Raw genomic sequence first — 17,240 nt, 5'->3', positions numbered from 1 at the left:
TCTCTTTGGTTCGAATACGACCCATGTTTGAACAGGAAGCCCCCAAGTGATTTTAAGAATTGTTTAACGACGCTGATTCGAATACGATCCACGTCGGTTCTCAGAGGGGTTAAACTATGATTCAAATATGACCAAAGGTAACCTCCCAATGAGCTCGGCACTTTGCCAATCAAATGGGTATCGACAGCTATGTTCTCTTTGGTTCGAATACGACCCATGTTTGAACAGGAAGCCCCCAAGTGACCTTATTGCTTACGGCTAGATTCGAATACGATCATAAGCCGGATCCTCCTTTAAGTCATCATGTAATCTTTGCAATGAAAACAATACGTGCATATGTGGAGGAGAAAAAAGGACAGAGGTCCTGCTTTATTGCTTATCATAATATATACATGGCTGAGAGAAATATGTACACTACGAGAGCCGGTGGCTCAAGTGTAGTAAGGCCGAAGCTGAGCTATGTTCCACGGCCGACGGGTCTCTTCCTCCGACTTACGTGAATCTTTGTGCTCCCGAATGTCAATGAGGTAATATGACCCGTTGTGCAAGTTCTTGCTGACCACAAAGGGCCCTTCCCAAGGCGGGGATAACTTGTGTGCATCTGTTTGATCCTGGATGAGCCGGAGCACGAGATCGCCTTCTTGGAAGACCCGGGATTTAACCCGACGGCTATGATAACGGCGCAGGTCTTGTTGGTAAATCGCTGAACGGGCTGCTGCCACATCACGCTGTTCGTCCAACAAGTCCAGAGCATCTTGGCGTGCCTGTTCATTATCTGCCTCAACGTAAGCCGCCACGCGAGGTGAGTCATGACGGATGTCACTGGGGAGGACTGCTTCTGCTCCATAAACCATGAAGAAAGGCGTAAAACCTGTAGACCTGTTAGGAGTAGTGTTGATGCTCCATAACACGGAGGGCAACTCCTCCACCCAACAACCCGGCGTCCGTTGCAAAGGGACCAAAAGCCGGGGCTTGATGCCCTTCAGAATCTCCTGATTAGCCCTCTCAGCTTCACCATTGGATTGAGGATGAGCCACTGAGGAAACATCAAGTCGGATATGCTCTCGTTGACAAAACTCTTCCATGGCGCCTTTGGAGAGATTGGTGCCATTGTCAGTTATAATGCTGTGCGGAAAACCAAAGCGGAAAATCACCTTTTTCATAAATTGAACCGCCGTGGCTGCATCGCACTTGCTAACTGGCTCAGCTTCCACCCACTTTGTGAATTTGTCAACTGCCACCAAGAGGTGGGTCTTCTTATCTTTGGACCTCTTAAAAGGCCCAACCATATCAAGCCCCCAGACCGCAAAGGGCCAAGTGATTGGGATCATCCTCAGCTCCTGAGCCGGCACGTGAGCCCGTCGTGAGAACCTCTGGCAACCATCACACTTACTGACCAAGTCCTCCGCATCAGCATGAGCCGTCAACCAATAAAAACCATGAAGAAAAGCCTTAGCCACAAGAGACTTTGAGCCGGCATGATGGCCACAATCCCCTTCATGGATCTCACGCAAGATTTCTTGACCTTCCTCAGGGGAAACACAACGCTGAAACGCTCCCGTAACACTGCGGTGATGCAACTCTCCGTTGATAACAATCATTGACTTAGCCCGCCGGGTTATTTGCCTGGCCAAAGTTTCGTCCTCAGGCAACTCGCCCCGGGTCATGTAAGTCAGATATGGCATTGTCCAGTCTGGTATGATATGAAGAGCCGCCACCAGTCGGGCCTCCGGGTCAGGGACAGCCAAGTCTTCCTCTGTAGGCAACTTAACAGAAGGGCTATACAGGACGTCCAGGAAAGTGTTGGGCGGCACCGGTTTTCGCTGAGAGCCCAGTCGGCTTAAAGCATCCGCTGCCTCGTTCTTCCTGCGATCGATGTGTTCCACTTGATAACCCTGAAAATGCCCAGCAATGGCATCAACCTCGCGGCGATAAGCCGCCATGAGAGGGTCCTTGGAATCCCACTTTCCTGATACTTGTTGAGCCACCAAGCCTGAGTCGCCGAAGCACCTTACCCGGCTTAAACTCATCTCCTTAGCCATCCGAAGACCATGGAGCAAGGCCTCGTACTCAGCCGCGTTGTTAGTGCAAGGAAACAGCAACTGTAGCACATAATGGAACTTGTCACCTTTAGGGGAAGCCAACACGACTCCAGCCCCCGAGCCCTCCAACTGCCTGGACCTATCGAAGTGGATAGTCCAATATGTGATATCCGGCTTCTGCTCGGGCACTTGTGACTCTGTCCAGTCATTGATGAAATCCACCAAGGCCTGAGATTTAACAGCAGTGTGTGGCACGTACTTGAGACCATGAGGTCCGAGCTCTATAGCCCACTTAGCTACTCTCCCTGTGGCCTCCCTGTTTTGAATGATATCACCAAGAGGGGCAGAACTGACCATAGTGATGGGATGACCCTGAAAATAATGCTTGAGTTTCCGGCTTGCCATGAACACACCATAAACAAGCTTCTGCCAATGCGGATATCGCTGCTTGGACTCAATGAGCACTTCGCTGACATAATAAACCGGCCGCTGAACCGGATGCTCCTTGCCCTCCTCCTTGCGCTCCACCACCATAGCCACACTGACGGCTCGTGTGTTCGCCACCACGTACAGTAACAAGGGCTCCTTATCAACCGGAGCAGCAAGGACTGGGGGCTCTGCCAGCTGCTTTTTCAAATCCTCAAAGGCAGTATTAGCCGCATCATTCCAGACAAAGTTATCAGTTTTCTTCATCAACTGATATAATGGCATGGCTTTCTCACCCAAACGGCTTATAAACCGGCTTAAAGCAGCGATGCGACCCGCCAAGCGCTGAACGTCATTTATACACGCCTGCTTAGCCAGGGAGGTGATGGCCTTGATCTTCTCCGGGTTAGCTTCAATGCCTCTGTCAGAAACCAAAAAACCCAAGAGTTTGCCTGCAAGAACACCAAAAACACACTTGGCCGGGTTAAGCATCATCTTGTAGATCCGGAGGTTATCAAAGGTCTCCCTTAAATCATCTATCAGGGTTTCCTCTTTTATGGACTTAACCACAATATCGTCCACATAGGCGTGAACATTGCGCCCAATCTGTTTATGAAGACAGTTCTGTACACAACGCTGGTAAGTCGCCTGTGCACACTTGAGTCCAAAGGGCATAGACACATAGCAGAAGGCTCCAAAGGGAGTGATGAACGCCGTCTTCTCCTGGTCCTTAACTGCCATCTTAATATGATGATATCCAGAATAAGCATCCAAGAAACTTAAGCGTGCACAACCTGCCGTACCATCAATGATCTGATCAATACGGGGGAGGGCAAAAGGATCAGCCGGACATGCCTTGTTTAAGTCCGTGTAGTCCACACACATCCGCCAGGTGCCGCTCTTCTTGAGTACGAGCACCGGGTTAGCCAACCACTCTGGGTGAAAGACTTCAACAATAAACCCGGCCGCCAAGAGCCGGGCCACCTCTTCACCAATAGCTTTCCGCCTCTATTCATTAAACCGCCGAAGAAACTGCCTGACCGGCTTAAAATTCGGATCAACATTGAGAGTGTGCTCAGCGAGCTCTCTAGGTACACCTGGCATGTCAGAAGGTTTCCATGCGAAGATGTCCCTATTCTCACGGATGAACTCGATGAGCGCGCCTTCCTATTTTGGATCCAGATTGGCACTGATGCTAAATTGCTGAGATGAGTCTCCTGGAACGAAATCTACAAGTTTAGTCTCATCAGCTGACTTAAATTTCATCGCCGGCTCATTCTCCGTAGTCGGCTTCTTCAGAGAGGTCATATCTGTTGGGTCAACGTTGTTTTTGTAAAACTTCAACTCCTCTGTTGCACAAACAGATTCTGCATAAGCTGCATCGCCTTCCTCACACTCCAGAGCCACTTTCCGGCTGTCGTGAACCGTAATGGTCCCATTATGACCCGGCATCTTGAGCTGTAAGTATACATAACATGGCCGTGCCATGAACTTGGCGTAAGCCGGCCGTCCAAATATAGCATGGTATGGACTTCTTATCTTGACCACCTCAAAGGTCAATTTCTCCACCCTGTAGTTGTTCTCATCTCCAAAGGCCACTTCCAACTCAATCTTGCCGACTGGATAAGCCGACTTACCAGGTACCACCCCGTGGAAAATAGTGTTGGACTGGCTGAGGTTCTTATCAATCAACCCCATACGACGGAATGTCTCATAATAGAGGATGTTGATGCTGCTGCCTCCATCCATGAGCACCTTAGTGAACTTATATCCTCCCACCTGAGGAGCCACCACCAGGGCCAAGTGACCCGGATTATCCACCCGTGGAGGGTGATCCTCCCTGCTCCACACTATAGGCTGCTCAGACCACCGCAAGTAGCGTGGAACCGCCGGCTCAACAGCATTCACAGCCCTCTTGTGAAGCTTCTGATCTCGCTTGCACAAACTAGTGGTAAACACATGATACTGTCCACCGCTAAGCTGCTTTGGATTGGTCTGATAACCCCCCTGCTGCTGTTGATGACCCTGGCCAGACTGTTGATTAAAGCCCCCTTGACCGTTCTGAGGACCGGAATTTGAGCCGCCGCCCGGGCCATGAAAGCCGCCGGCTCCTGAGCCACCGCCCGGGCCATTGTAATTCTTAAAGGCCTTCATGATTGCACAATCTTTCCACAGATGAGTCGTTGGCTTCTCTCTAGAGCCATGCCTTGGACAAGGCTCATTCAACAGCTGCTCCAGCGTCGGACCTGACCCGCCGCCTCGGGGAGGGGGCCTCCCCTTACGTCGTGGTTATTCCCTTGTGAGCTGGCGTTGGCCACAAACTCTAGGCTGCCGTCGGCTCTGCGCTTGCCTCCTCCTTGGTTCCCCGGGTTATGCTGAAGACCCTTGCCGTTGCCGTTCTTCTTTCCCTTCCCTGCCCTTTCATCATCTGAAGGGGGATCCTTGGTACCATCAGAATCGGCGTACTTAACAAGAGCCGCCATTAGTGTACCCATATCACTGCAGTCGCGCTTAAGCCGCCCGAGTTTCATCTTCAGGGGCACGAAACGACAATTCTGTTCCAGCATTAAGACTGCAGAGCCTGCATCCATCTTATCTGACGAATGTATGATCTCCTTGACCCGGCGAACCCAATGCGTCGTGGATTCACCCTCCTGCTGCTTACAGTTAGTCAAATCCACAATTGACATCGACTGTCTGCAGGTATCCTTGAAGTTTTGGATGAACCGGGCTTTCAGCTCAGCCCAAGACCCGATGGAGTTCGGTGGTAGCCCTTTCAACCAAGTGCGGGCAGTCCCATCCAACATCATGGTGAAGTACTTGGCCATTGTCGCCTCACTGACCTCCAGTAGTTCCATGGCCATCTCGTAACTCTCGATCCAGGCTGCGGGTTGTAAGTCAGCTGTGTAATTAGGCACCTTCCTAGTCCTTAGGTAGACGTTCATTACGGATAGCTGGCACTAAACAAGGGACACCCCCGGTCCTGGTAGGGATGCCTACGTCGACGGAAGTCGTCGGATAAGCCGGGGGCTCTGGTAAGCCGTCAATTGAGGCACTTGCTCCGCCTCTTGCCGCGCTCTGTCCTGGTCTGCTGCGTGAAAGGCTCCATTATGAGCCGGGCCGTGGCCAGGGGGCGGGTCATGGCGTCGGACGTTACTTGAGCCGGTTGCTGAGACCATGTGCCGGCTGTAACTCGGGCTCTGGCCTGGACGAGGGGTCGAGTGGATCCTGTCCCGGCTGTAGGAGTACGCCTCTTGCTGCGCCAGAGCTGTCTGAAGGAGTTCCCTGACCCGGCGGGTTTCAATAGCCGTCGGAGAGTCGCCGTCAACTGGGAGAGCCGCCAGCCGTGCTGCCGCAGCGACCATGTTCTCCAGCGGGTTATTATAATGACCCGGGGGTATTGGCACGTACTGAGGCGGGGCAGGGGGCACCTGGGGAGGCCCCATTACTCGTGGCTGAATAGGGGCTCCAGACCCGGGCACTATGATCCCTGGCGGGTTACTAGACCCTGCACCTGGCGTGTTGAAAAGGTTGCGTGGATCGTAAACCGGAGGGAGTCGAGATTGGGTCTTTTGATGCCTCCTTCTCATGACCTCATTGGACGCGTTCTGATCCATCGTGAGTTGGAAGGACTGCGCTTGGATTAGCTGAGTTTGGGCATCGAGAGCCGCCCTCTCTGCAGCCATCCTGATCCCTTCCGCTACAAGCTCCTCCTTAGCTTTCACTAGATCCAATTTTAACTGTGCCACCTTCGCATCATGCTGAGCTTGATCCGCCGGGTCAACCGTGGCGGTTAACAGGGCCGTCATCTTGTCCGTGAGATCCATCAGTACCTGAGCCGGAGAAGGCACCGGGTTTCCCGCTCCGGCAGCGGGGTTCTGAACAGGCTGCGCGCCAGCCATAAAGACTCCAACCTGACTTGGCGGCTCAAACGGGTCCGGAATACTGTCACCATCGAAACAACCCATGAGCCTCCCATCTTGAAGTTGATACAACGAGTTTGACTCATCGGTGGCCGACTCGCCGTCAGAGCCAGCGGCCGCCTCATCACCAGGCCCAGATAGATCAGAGGGCCCTCCATGGATACATCCCACAAACGCGCGCCTTAAGGCAGGCCGGGCCCGGGCGGGTCGTGCACGCTGAGCCGTCTCGATGAGATCAGCGCAGAGATCCGGCTCAGGGCCCGGCTCACCAACCTTGCCAATGAAAACATGAATTCCGCCGAAGGGGACCCGGTACCCGTACTCAATTGAGCCGGCGTCGGGGCCCCAGTTTGCATCGTCGATGTAGAGCTTGCCGCGACGACTCTTGGTCATCCGGCCCACAGCGTATCCCTTGAGCCCTTCGAAGCTGCCCTTCAAGAACTCAAGGTCTTTGTTTTCACCATTTTGATTGCCCTGACGCCGCATTCCATTTTGTTTCTCAAAAAAGAAAGCAGAAAGCTTCATCTGCTTTCGGCTTGAAGAATTATGCTGACTTATTTGGTATGGAACCCCTAAGTGAAAATAAGAAAACAGAAACATATGTATAAGAACAAATGAAGTAATATAAGTGCATAAAAACTATAGGTGCCATAAAAAAACTTCACAGGCTATACATGTGCTCTACTGAATTAAATATAAGCACCTTCAATGAGAATAAATAAAATTATCGTAGGGGGGAATAAGCAAAGAATTGAATATTTCCATAATAATTAACATTGTGCTCAATTAAAAAAGTTTGCCCATTGTGCTAGCACCTGCTATTTATTGATAAATATGGCTACATTTCATATATTTAAAATTTGGAGAAAATGATCTTACTAATTGCATCACAGCTGAGGAAACATGTGCACAAAAGTAACTTGGCATAACTGTAGATCATAACCATTTAACATGCCTGTGGACTTCTAGTGAATAAACGACGTTTTCCAAGAATAGTTTGTTCATTGCAGCAAAATAATATTAATGATTTAGCAAAGTACCCTGTATTTCATCCCAAGCAATGTTTGAGCTCAGCATACACTGATGCAACTCACAACTCAACCAAACCTATTATTATACAACAACAAAAACTAGCAACATGGTTTAACTAAACACTAAGGAAAAGCTGCAATAATGAAGCAAATCATTCAGCGCTAACAGGCTTGTTACAAAAATGGAAGGGGGAAAGAAAGTACAGCTAAGGAGCCGGTTCTCTGCAAGGGAATCCACCACCCACCCCGGCTTGACAACAGGAAGACCCTTGCTGAATGCTCTGGATTAAGCAGAAACCATATCAAGGACAACACACACAGAAATTTTTTTCACTCGCCTCCATTTGTATTACTACCTCATATTCCGCATTTTGCTCTCCCGGAGGTGTGTACAGATGATGTGCGTCACCGTGTGCCTCGAGAAGTAGCGTTGTTCAGCATAATCTCCTTCAGCTCCTGCCAATCCCCAAACAATAATAAGATTGGAAGAAATCGACATAGCCTCCACCGATGAAGCTACAACAAAATCCGACGGAATCACACGACCGCAGTATGAGCCGGCGGCTAGAGGGGACGGCGAAGCCGTCGACGAAGATGGAGACGCCCGCGAACAGGGCGCCGGGCGCCGCGGAGGAGGTGGAGGCGTCGGAGTCGGGGTCGAACTGCGCGGAGAGCTTGCTGTTCTTCGCGGACATGTAGCTCCCGAAATCGGCGAACAGGGAGGAGGCGAAGGCGCGGCGAGGGTCCTGGGCCGGGGCGGGGGCGGAGGCGGAGGTGGAAACAAGCGACGTACCGGGATCGTCGTCGCCCCTCGCCCGCTTCTGGCCAGAGGAGGAGGCCGGCGGCGAGGAGCGGCGGCCGGACGAGGTGCTCATGGCGGGAGGAAGGGCGCGAGTGAGGCGGGGAATTTTCGGGAGCGCGCGAGTCGAATAGCGGCGCGGTCGAAAGAAAGGTGAGGCGGTTCGCCCATAGTACTACCTCTGTCTGATTGATTGTTCCCTTCGTATTTCGTATTTAGTGTCAAATTTTGACTATATATTTAGGAGGCCGATAACTGTCACACGTGTGGTGTATCGGATGGTTGTGCCGCACGCCCTGTGTTGCACGGAGACGACCCCGCCCGCACGACCGCGTGCGGGCGCGCGCAGCCACAGCCCACACGTCCGGTGCAGCGCGATCGCCCCGCACGAGCACGTCCGGGCGAGCGAGCGCGCGGCCCGCACGACCCGTCTCGGCCGTCGCCCCTCCCCGCCTGCGAGCCACACGCCCCGCGTGTCAGTAACCACGCGTCGCGCCGCGATTGCCATGGTCCGGACATGTTGCTGAACTGCAGTTGCCATGTTGCTGAACTACAGTTGCCATGGTTGCTCAACTGCAGTTGCCATCTTAGGTCAAGTGCCGGATGCCATTTTTGGGCAACTGCAGCTGTTGCCATGTATGGTCTGGTCTACTACAGTTACCATGATTTGAAAAACTTTAGGAGTTGCCACCTACTAACACTGAACAGTTGCCATGTAGCACTAAAAAACATGGCAAAAACATGTTTCGGGTAAAAAGAGAGTTGCCATCTGCTTACAAGCACGCTAGGGCAGTTGCCATGTACCCTGCAAAATACATGGCAACTGATAGCTTTTCGTGTGTGGGAAAGGAGACGGGCATGTGGGCGATGGTGGTATCTTTAGGAGTTGCCACCTACTAACACTAGACAGTTGCCATGTAGCGCTACAAATAGACGTGGCAACAATAACATGTTCGGGGTAAAAAGAGAGTTGCTATCTGCTTACAATCACAAATAGGGCAGTTGCCATGTACCATTCAAAAACATGGCAAATGACAGCTTGGGTGTGGGAGAGTGGGAGAATGGGCAGTCGTGGGAGATGGGGAACAGAAGTGGTGCGCGGCACGAGTTGTCCTACGTGACATACAAAATCAGCATTTTCATGCCAAGATTCGTGCAAAAGGCGCTGGACGACGATGGACATGTGGGTGAGTTGTCTAACGCCCACACGTGTGGGCGTTAGTGTTTTCATATATTTAAATAATATAATGTGAATGCATGTCATAAAAACCTATACCATGGAAACCTATGTTCAAATACAAATTCAACGATATAATTTTTGGTGACACATTTTGTTAGTTAAATATATGGTCAAAATTTGACATGAAATACAAAAGGGGTCAACATATAAGGACGGATGTAGTACTATATTAACATATGACCCACTTACGCTCTCATCAATTTCTTGGATTCTGTGTATATCTAAACTCGGCCCTTTATCTCTTCTACCTCCTCTCTTTCTTTTTCTTCTGAGCAGCCTACTCTCCCTCTTATAATAACTCAGCCGACGCGTGACAGACGAGGGAATCTGCCTATCGTCGGTTTGCTCACGTGATGTCCCACATGTCAATGAAAACACAAAACACACATTTCCTTGGGTGAGCAGCGTGCCTGACCGACCGTCTCGGGTAGGGCTGGACAAAAAGCTCGAAGCTCGGTGAGTCTAATGAGTGCTCAGCTGCTCGACTCGTTTGAGCTCGGCTCGTTTTCTTAATGAACCGAGCCAAGCAGCAATTTTTGCTCGTTAACACTAACGAGTTAAATGATCGAGCTTGCGAGTTTCGTGAGCTACTCGTTAAGCTCGGTAGTAGCGTGACTTTGTTCATTATAGAGAATTTTCGGTGACTTCGATCACTCCTAAGTCTATGGACGGTGGTAGGAAGGCGTCGTCAAGCACGGATGTAGAGAAGTACGCGGACAATAGCGAGCTTGTCCATCAAACCTCACCAGCGACGACTAACCAAGGAAAACATCGTCTCAAGTCCTAAGTCGCACGCGCACCCCGCGCGGAAGAATGAATATTTCTAGCTAATAAGTCGCACGCGCACCCCCGCACGCGCACCCCATGCTTGGTTTTGGGAAGGATTGATTGAGTGCTTTATTTCGAGGAGGAAAACGATTCGATCAGGTCGGAGGACCCACATGTTTCCTAATTAGTACCGGTACTGCCTAAAATAACGCCAGGTTGTTTCCAATCCATAGGGGCTTTTACACTAATTCCGATTTATTAGCTAGGTTTTTCTTCCTTTCACATTTGCTCATGTAAGACTCGTATTAGACTAGCCATAATGGGCAGTAACATAGAGTAGTAACATGCTCATATGCTCATGTTACTACTCTATGTTACTACCTCTATAGTGGGGAGTAACATATGTGTGGTAATATGCAATACTTTATTTATTATGCTATAGACTCATCTTGCCTTGATATGTGTGATGTTACTCATATTAGTAGTAACCTAGCTATGTTACTACATGCCTCTCTTTCTTCATTTATTGCTTGCCACACCATCTATTTTATCTAGATATGTGTGATGTTACTACCTATGTTACTCCCACTGTAGGTAGTCTTAGTCCCTCCGTTTCAGTTTGCAAGTCCCGCGTGTATACCTAGGTTGCCATTTTTTCATCGTAATAAAAACTATATAACACAGAAATTATACCGTTTGAAAGTAGAACATCTGAAGTTTATAATGGTATGTTATTTGTAATATATGACCTCTATTAAGTTGGTCAAATTGATAACCTAGAGGTACGCGCACGTTTTATAAAGTGAGAGAGAGAGGGAGTATATTATACTACCTGATATGTGCTTTTCATAACAGTAAACACCATGACCAGGTTAACATGGCTCCAGTTTCTAGTGGCAAGTTTGAAAACAGCTAAAATCCTGAAAAGAGATGCATACATATTAAGTTGATGAACAACTGCCAGTTGCTTGTTCTGTTCAAACGTGGCTTTGAGGATTGCAGTAGCATTTTGCTTTGCAGGGGACTAGATAGGCCACCTATGGGTATTTTGGTTGGTTTCAAAAGACACGACAGACAACCAGCAAATACCACCAGTTAGTTTGCACTACTTATTATATACTGAAATGAATCAACGAGCTAACAACATTCATGAAGCAGACATTCATTCATATTTCAGGGAAGCAAGGATTCAACAGAGCCAATCTGCTGCTGGTACAATCCAAAGTTTACAACTACTACCAAATGACAAACCAACTCTACGGTTTACAACATTCCACCACCACCCAAACTGGTAGCAGCTCGACATTTTGGCAGCGCTGCAACAACACCATTATCTTTGACAAACTGGAGACGGATCGCCATCAAACTGGAGAATACACAGCCAAGCAATACCAGTTACATACATACTGAGCTGAGCTAACATTCAGAATGGCAAATAGACATTCATGTTCAACCAATAGTCGGCCAACGCCAACCCAAGTCAGAAACCAAGTGTTGCATGCGCCACAACAGCATCATCTTGACAAACTGGTCACATAGCCTGCCACCAAAGTAGCAAACACAGCAGGATCACCATCAAACTCCACACTACCTGTGGAAATAAAACAAATAGATGAGAGTAGTGCACAAGTAGCTCCAAAAGCATTCCACGCAAAAAGTTAGTAGTTCCAAAAGCAATGTATCAGAGGAATGCACGAAAGATTACCACTTCTTTCATAGAAAATATTAGAATGAATGCTAGAACTTAAACAACAATTGTGGAAACTATGACACCGATCAACAAGCATTTCTATAAAGGCCAGTCACCACCGTAACACTTGCAGAAGATAAAAGCCTCCCTATTAAAAATGAAGTAATAAACAAACATGTAGAGCATACAAAAAGCCTGGAGCAGCCCTATACGCAACGATAAAGCAGCAAATATAGTGGTACAAATCAACATGCACTAAACAGCCAGTCTCAGCGCACGATGGTCCTGGCCACACATCCTTCATCAACATCGAGTACTAGGCTCAGTTCAACACAGACAAAGAATCAAAAGATATATCTACCTTTGATCATACGTTTCAGACACACCAACATGGCGGACAATAAATGAGACAAACTAAATCAAACACACATAGATTGGAGGTCTCATGCATGCCTGCTAAGTTATCCTCCTAGCTCTCGCTTATGCCTGCGAGCCCACAACTGGATCCCAATTGTATCTTGCACCTGTGCCTCGCCCAAAGAAGATGGTCAATTCCAGTAGAGTCTAGGAGTGTTCTTTAATTATTTCTGACATGATGCATCAGTGCCGCCAACTAGACAGCAGGTATACTAACAGGCTAGCATGAAATTATGATGGCAGAAGTACCATGTTCAGTTTGTCAGCACAAGTAATTAAAATGATGTCAGGTTAAGACTGTAAGGTATAGCTGGTGATTCCATCTGGAAGCAAAGCAGAGCAATGCAAACAGAGAGAGGCATGAGGTTCTGACCTCTCTGGGACCCTCCTCTGTTCTGGAGAAGAGAACGCCTTAGGCATTATAGATACAGTTGTGACCCTCAGGGAACAGCATGGTGATCTCCTTCCTGGCATGGCATTCTCAATCGAGCCGCTTCCATCTGGATGATGCAGATAACAAGTTTCAGAATGCACAATATATGTATACAAAGAAGGGATGTGTTAAATGGGCCGCCAATACATGGTAGGTTCCTAGTGCACTGAGTGAATTATTTACCAAAAGAGACACCTTGTTATGGTATTATTTTTCCGAGATTAAAAAGCATGGTTAAACTGGGGAAATTAACATCGCTCAGACATTCAAGGAAGGAATTAGCAACATTAGCTCTCAAGCCTGGCAGGGCAAAAACTCTTAGGCAAAACTCTTAGGCGACAACTGCGAATGTTTTGAGAAACAAGCCTTAGTTTTATCATCATCGTCATTGAGTTCCCAAATTTCAAATCAACTACAACAAATACTATACTACAACTAAGTATGCCAAGCAGGAAGTTCCAATCACAAAAACGGCTCAGTGTACCGACTGAATAATAGCCACATGTTCCTATCAAATGTGAAACGTCCAAGATTCTCTCTCGACACAATGTAGCATCTCCAGTCAAGGCTACCGGAGACTTGGCATCAGACTACCCACAATGGGAGTAACATAGGTAGTAACATCACATATATCTAGATAAAATAGATGATGTGGCAAGCAATAAATGAAGAAAGAGAGAGATGTGGTAACATAGCTAGTTACTACTAGTATGAGTAACATCACACATATCAAGGCAAGATGAGTCTATAGCCTAATAAATGAAGTGTTGCATGTTACCACACATATGTTACTCCCACTATAGAGGTAGTAACATAGAGTAGTAACATGGGCATGTTACTACTCTATGTTACTACCCATTGTGGCTAGTCTCAGGCCCAAGCAAATAAAGAAATTGTTGACAAAAATCTAGTTAAGAGAAATAGAATAGAAAGCACCTGCAATAAAACCACTCAGAGACCCGTTTAAAATCAACCACACGGCTGAACAAGCATGTGCAAATGGGTATTTCCATCCAAGACCAAACCACAGAGGCTATCATGTAAGGATGGACACTTGCAGCTGCAGAGAAGAGCTGTTGTACAGTGTCATACGACACTTCCTATGGTCTAGAGCTCTTCACTGAGACAAGATGTATTAAAAACACAAAAGCGAAACAAATGAAGCAAAATCATCTCAGAAACTTAAATTAGGAGGGCCAATATAATTGCTACATACTTAAAACGATCCCTTTGTGCTAAAAAAATGTCCTCTACTAGGTAAAAGAATTATGCCTCAGATACCATGTAGTAGGCAGGAGCACATTTTGACCAAACAAGAACAACAAACAAACGCTATGTTCTGGAACCCACTCAAGAAGAGGACAAGCATCCATCATCATCTAAGAATGAAAATACACATTGCATAGCACCTACATTGCACATTCCTTGGTTAGAATATCATCTAGTCTAGTACACAATATCAACTAGAAACAACCATGTCAGAATACCACAGTTCTTGATCAAAATCTAGAAACCAACCAGCACAGCCCAGCGCAATAGCATGATTTATAGAGGACCAAAAATAGCTACTACACTAATGTAACAAGTTCATGTCCAACAACACACAGTACAGATGCCAATTACAGTCTGTCTAATTAACAATCTCATTTAGGGATTAGATTAAGCATGAGCTTTAACTAAATTAGGTGACCAAACACAAACGGTTCCACCAACTATACTGCTCGTACTACTGCTCAGATTCCTGTGTTTTTGAAACTGAACCTTAATTTGCAATTTGCTTGGTTCGGGTTCAGGAGTAGGTGGTCTTGCAGCTAGCTAGCTACCTGGACTAGATCTCACACCTGTTCCGTTTTCACACACATACCTACTCATGTACTCCGCCTCTTCTATTTCAAAATGATGATGATCAGGGAAACCAATTGCATAATGCACTTCGTCAAGAGTACCATTTTGCCGACAATGAAGACTCCGCAAAGAGAAGAATGAATGGAAGCAGACTATGACCATCAAGCCAAGCTCAATGGCCAGGTCATCTCAGATCACATGTACTCCCTTCGTTCCTAAATATAAGTCTTTTTAGACATTTCAAATGGACAACAACATACGGATGTATGTAGACATATTTTAGAGTGTAGATTCACTCATTTTGCTCCGTATCTAGTCACTTGTTGGAATCTCTAGAAAGACTTATATTTAGGAACGGAGGGAGTAGTAGATAGAGGGGGGTCAGGGACTAACCAAAACCGAGGAAAGGGTGGACACCAACGCCATGGTTGCAGCCAAACCACTATCATAGCGCTGCAAGTCCACCAAATCGTCAGGGATGCCAGATCATCGCACAGTCTCCTCCTTCCTTCAGCTTGACAACCCAAGGACTACATGTGGCGTATCAACTTCACTCCATCAGCCTGTGACTTGCCCCCTTTAGCCATCATCTCCTATGATATTCAAAGAAACACCAAGTCAGGTCTCTCTCTAATGAACATACCACACAAAAAAACAAAATATAAGTGTAAAAATGTGCATGGTCGATAAACAATACTCACCACTCAGGAACCCATTCAAGAAGACAACATGCAATTTTACAAGAAAATGGACTATTAATAATATGAAATCCAATGCACAAGGAAAAGCTTGAACGACACAAACAATACAAATCACAGGGTATCCAGATAGTCTTCCATTAGCAGTTACCAGATAGTCGAACAATGCTTACAAAGCTAGTTAGTGAATAAGCCATCAAGACAAAAAGAACGACAGCATGGGATAAATCATGAGATAATCTGACACAAGTTAAATATAACCCTTATTGTCCCCTACAAAGTTCTTTAACTATGGATGATGTTCACTCATGTTGGTGTACTTCTCATAAAGCAGTAATATGAAAGAGCCAGGAGTTGAATCGTCGGCGTGAATTTCTCAAGGGCTACATCTTTGCTATTGAAGCATCAAGCTTCCAAAGCTCTTGTGTACAACTGATGGGCATGTCCTCATATAGAGGTCCAAACTAAGATCGGTGGAAGTTTATCATGGAAACTGTATGAACACCATAGATATAATGCTACAAAGGTTCAAAACTACATAGGGATCCTCTCAAATTTAGACATGGGCCATTTCCAAAAACTAGAGAAAGTGTGATAAAAAGATATGTCATTTCATATCAACTTCTACACCATATACAGTAGCATGTCAAGATCCTAAATATTTACCAAACCATAATAGCAAACCCAAGTAGCACAAGGTCCTAACCAGCACAGAAACATCGAAGAATCAGAAAGGTGCGACATAAATTGTAGTTGAGCCGAAGGTGCGACATATTTTGAGGCAGGAAGCAATCATTCATAACCATGCATAGGCAGCAGGAAATTTCTTAATAAAGAAATGGAGTCATATACCTAAACAGGGAGAGAGATAGAGGAGGGAGGGGTCAGGGACTCACCAAAACCAAGGAAATAGCGGACACCACAGCCACAGTTGCAGCCAAACCACTATCATCGCGCTGTGAGTCCACCGAATCATAGTAGCCAAACAGGGATGCCAGATCATCGCAGTCTCCCACTTCTTTCAGCTTGACAACCCAAGGACTACATGTGGTGCATCAACTTCCCTCCCTCGGCCTGTGACTTGCCTATCATCTCCTGTGATATTCAAAGAAACAACAGGTCTCTCTCTAATGAACATACCACAACACAAAGCAAACAAAATATATAAGTGTGAAAACGTTTAGGGTAGATAAACACTATGAACCACTCAGTAACCCATTCAAGAAGACAACATGCAATTTTTCAAGAATGGCAATAATAATATGAATCCAAAGCACAAGCATAAGCTTGAGCGACATGGACAATACAAATAACAGGATATCCATATATTCAGTTAGCAGTTACCAGATAGTCCAACAATGCTTGGAAAGCTAGTTAGTGAATAAGCCACCAACTCAAAAAAGAACGATATCATGAAAAATCTGACACCAGTTAAATTTAACTCTTTTGTCCCCTACATAGTTCTGTAACTATGGATGATGTTCGCTCTTGTTGGCGTATTTCTCATACACGTACACATTGGGCACACAAAGCAGTAATATGAAGTAGCTAGGAGTTGAATGTTCGATGTGAGTTTCTCAAGGGCAACATCTTTAATACTGAAGCATTATCAAGCCAAAGCTCTTGCTTACAACTGATGGGCATGCACAAACTAAGATCGGTGCAATTTTATTGTGGAAACTGCATGAATAACATAGATATAATACTACAAAGGTTGAAAATTGCACATCAATTGATTTAAGAAACCATGGAGCCTACAGGTGTCAACATGGAATCAAAGCATGCCACCCTAATTAAATTAACTACGTAAAGAGTAGGGGAAGTTCATATCATGACAACCCACAAAGGGAAGTCACATAATGAGCTGGGTAATAGTATCATCATTGCAAAACCAACAAGACAACATGCTTCAAGCCTACCACTAAACA

At 46.8% G+C, this 17,240-nt stretch overlaps 2 non-coding genes and 1 pseudogene across 2 annotated transcripts; all 3 read right to left on the bottom strand.

Annotated features, from left to right (window-relative positions):
* Window positions 1-13,023: 13,023 nt before the first annotated feature.
* On the bottom strand, window positions 13,024-13,157 carry LOC120970302 (small nucleolar RNA SNORD14; annotated as a pseudogene).
* Window positions 13,158-13,223: 66 nt separating this feature from the next.
* Window positions 13,224-13,361, bottom strand: LOC120970304 (small nucleolar RNA snoR2/U65). Its single transcript, XR_005765025.1, has one exon. It is a non-coding gene; the product is annotated as a small nucleolar RNA snoR2/U65 (small nucleolar RNA).
* A 354-nt stretch (window positions 13,362-13,715) lies between these two features.
* LOC120970303 (small nucleolar RNA Z112) lies at window positions 13,716-13,896 on the bottom strand. The gene has a single exon (XR_005765024.1). It is a non-coding gene; the product is annotated as a small nucleolar RNA Z112 (small nucleolar RNA).
* Window positions 13,897-17,240: the final 3,344 nt, after the last annotated feature.

The sequence above is a fragment of the Aegilops tauschii genome, chromosome 7 (genome assembly GCF_002575655.3).
Source record: "Aegilops tauschii subsp. strangulata cultivar AL8/78 chromosome 7, Aet v6.0, whole genome shotgun sequence".
In the NCBI taxonomy this organism is placed as follows: Eukaryota; Viridiplantae; Streptophyta; class Magnoliopsida; order Poales; family Poaceae; genus Aegilops; species Aegilops tauschii.
The sequence above is the reverse complement of the archived record's forward strand: the minus strand, read 5'-3'. Positions and strand labels throughout refer to the sequence as shown.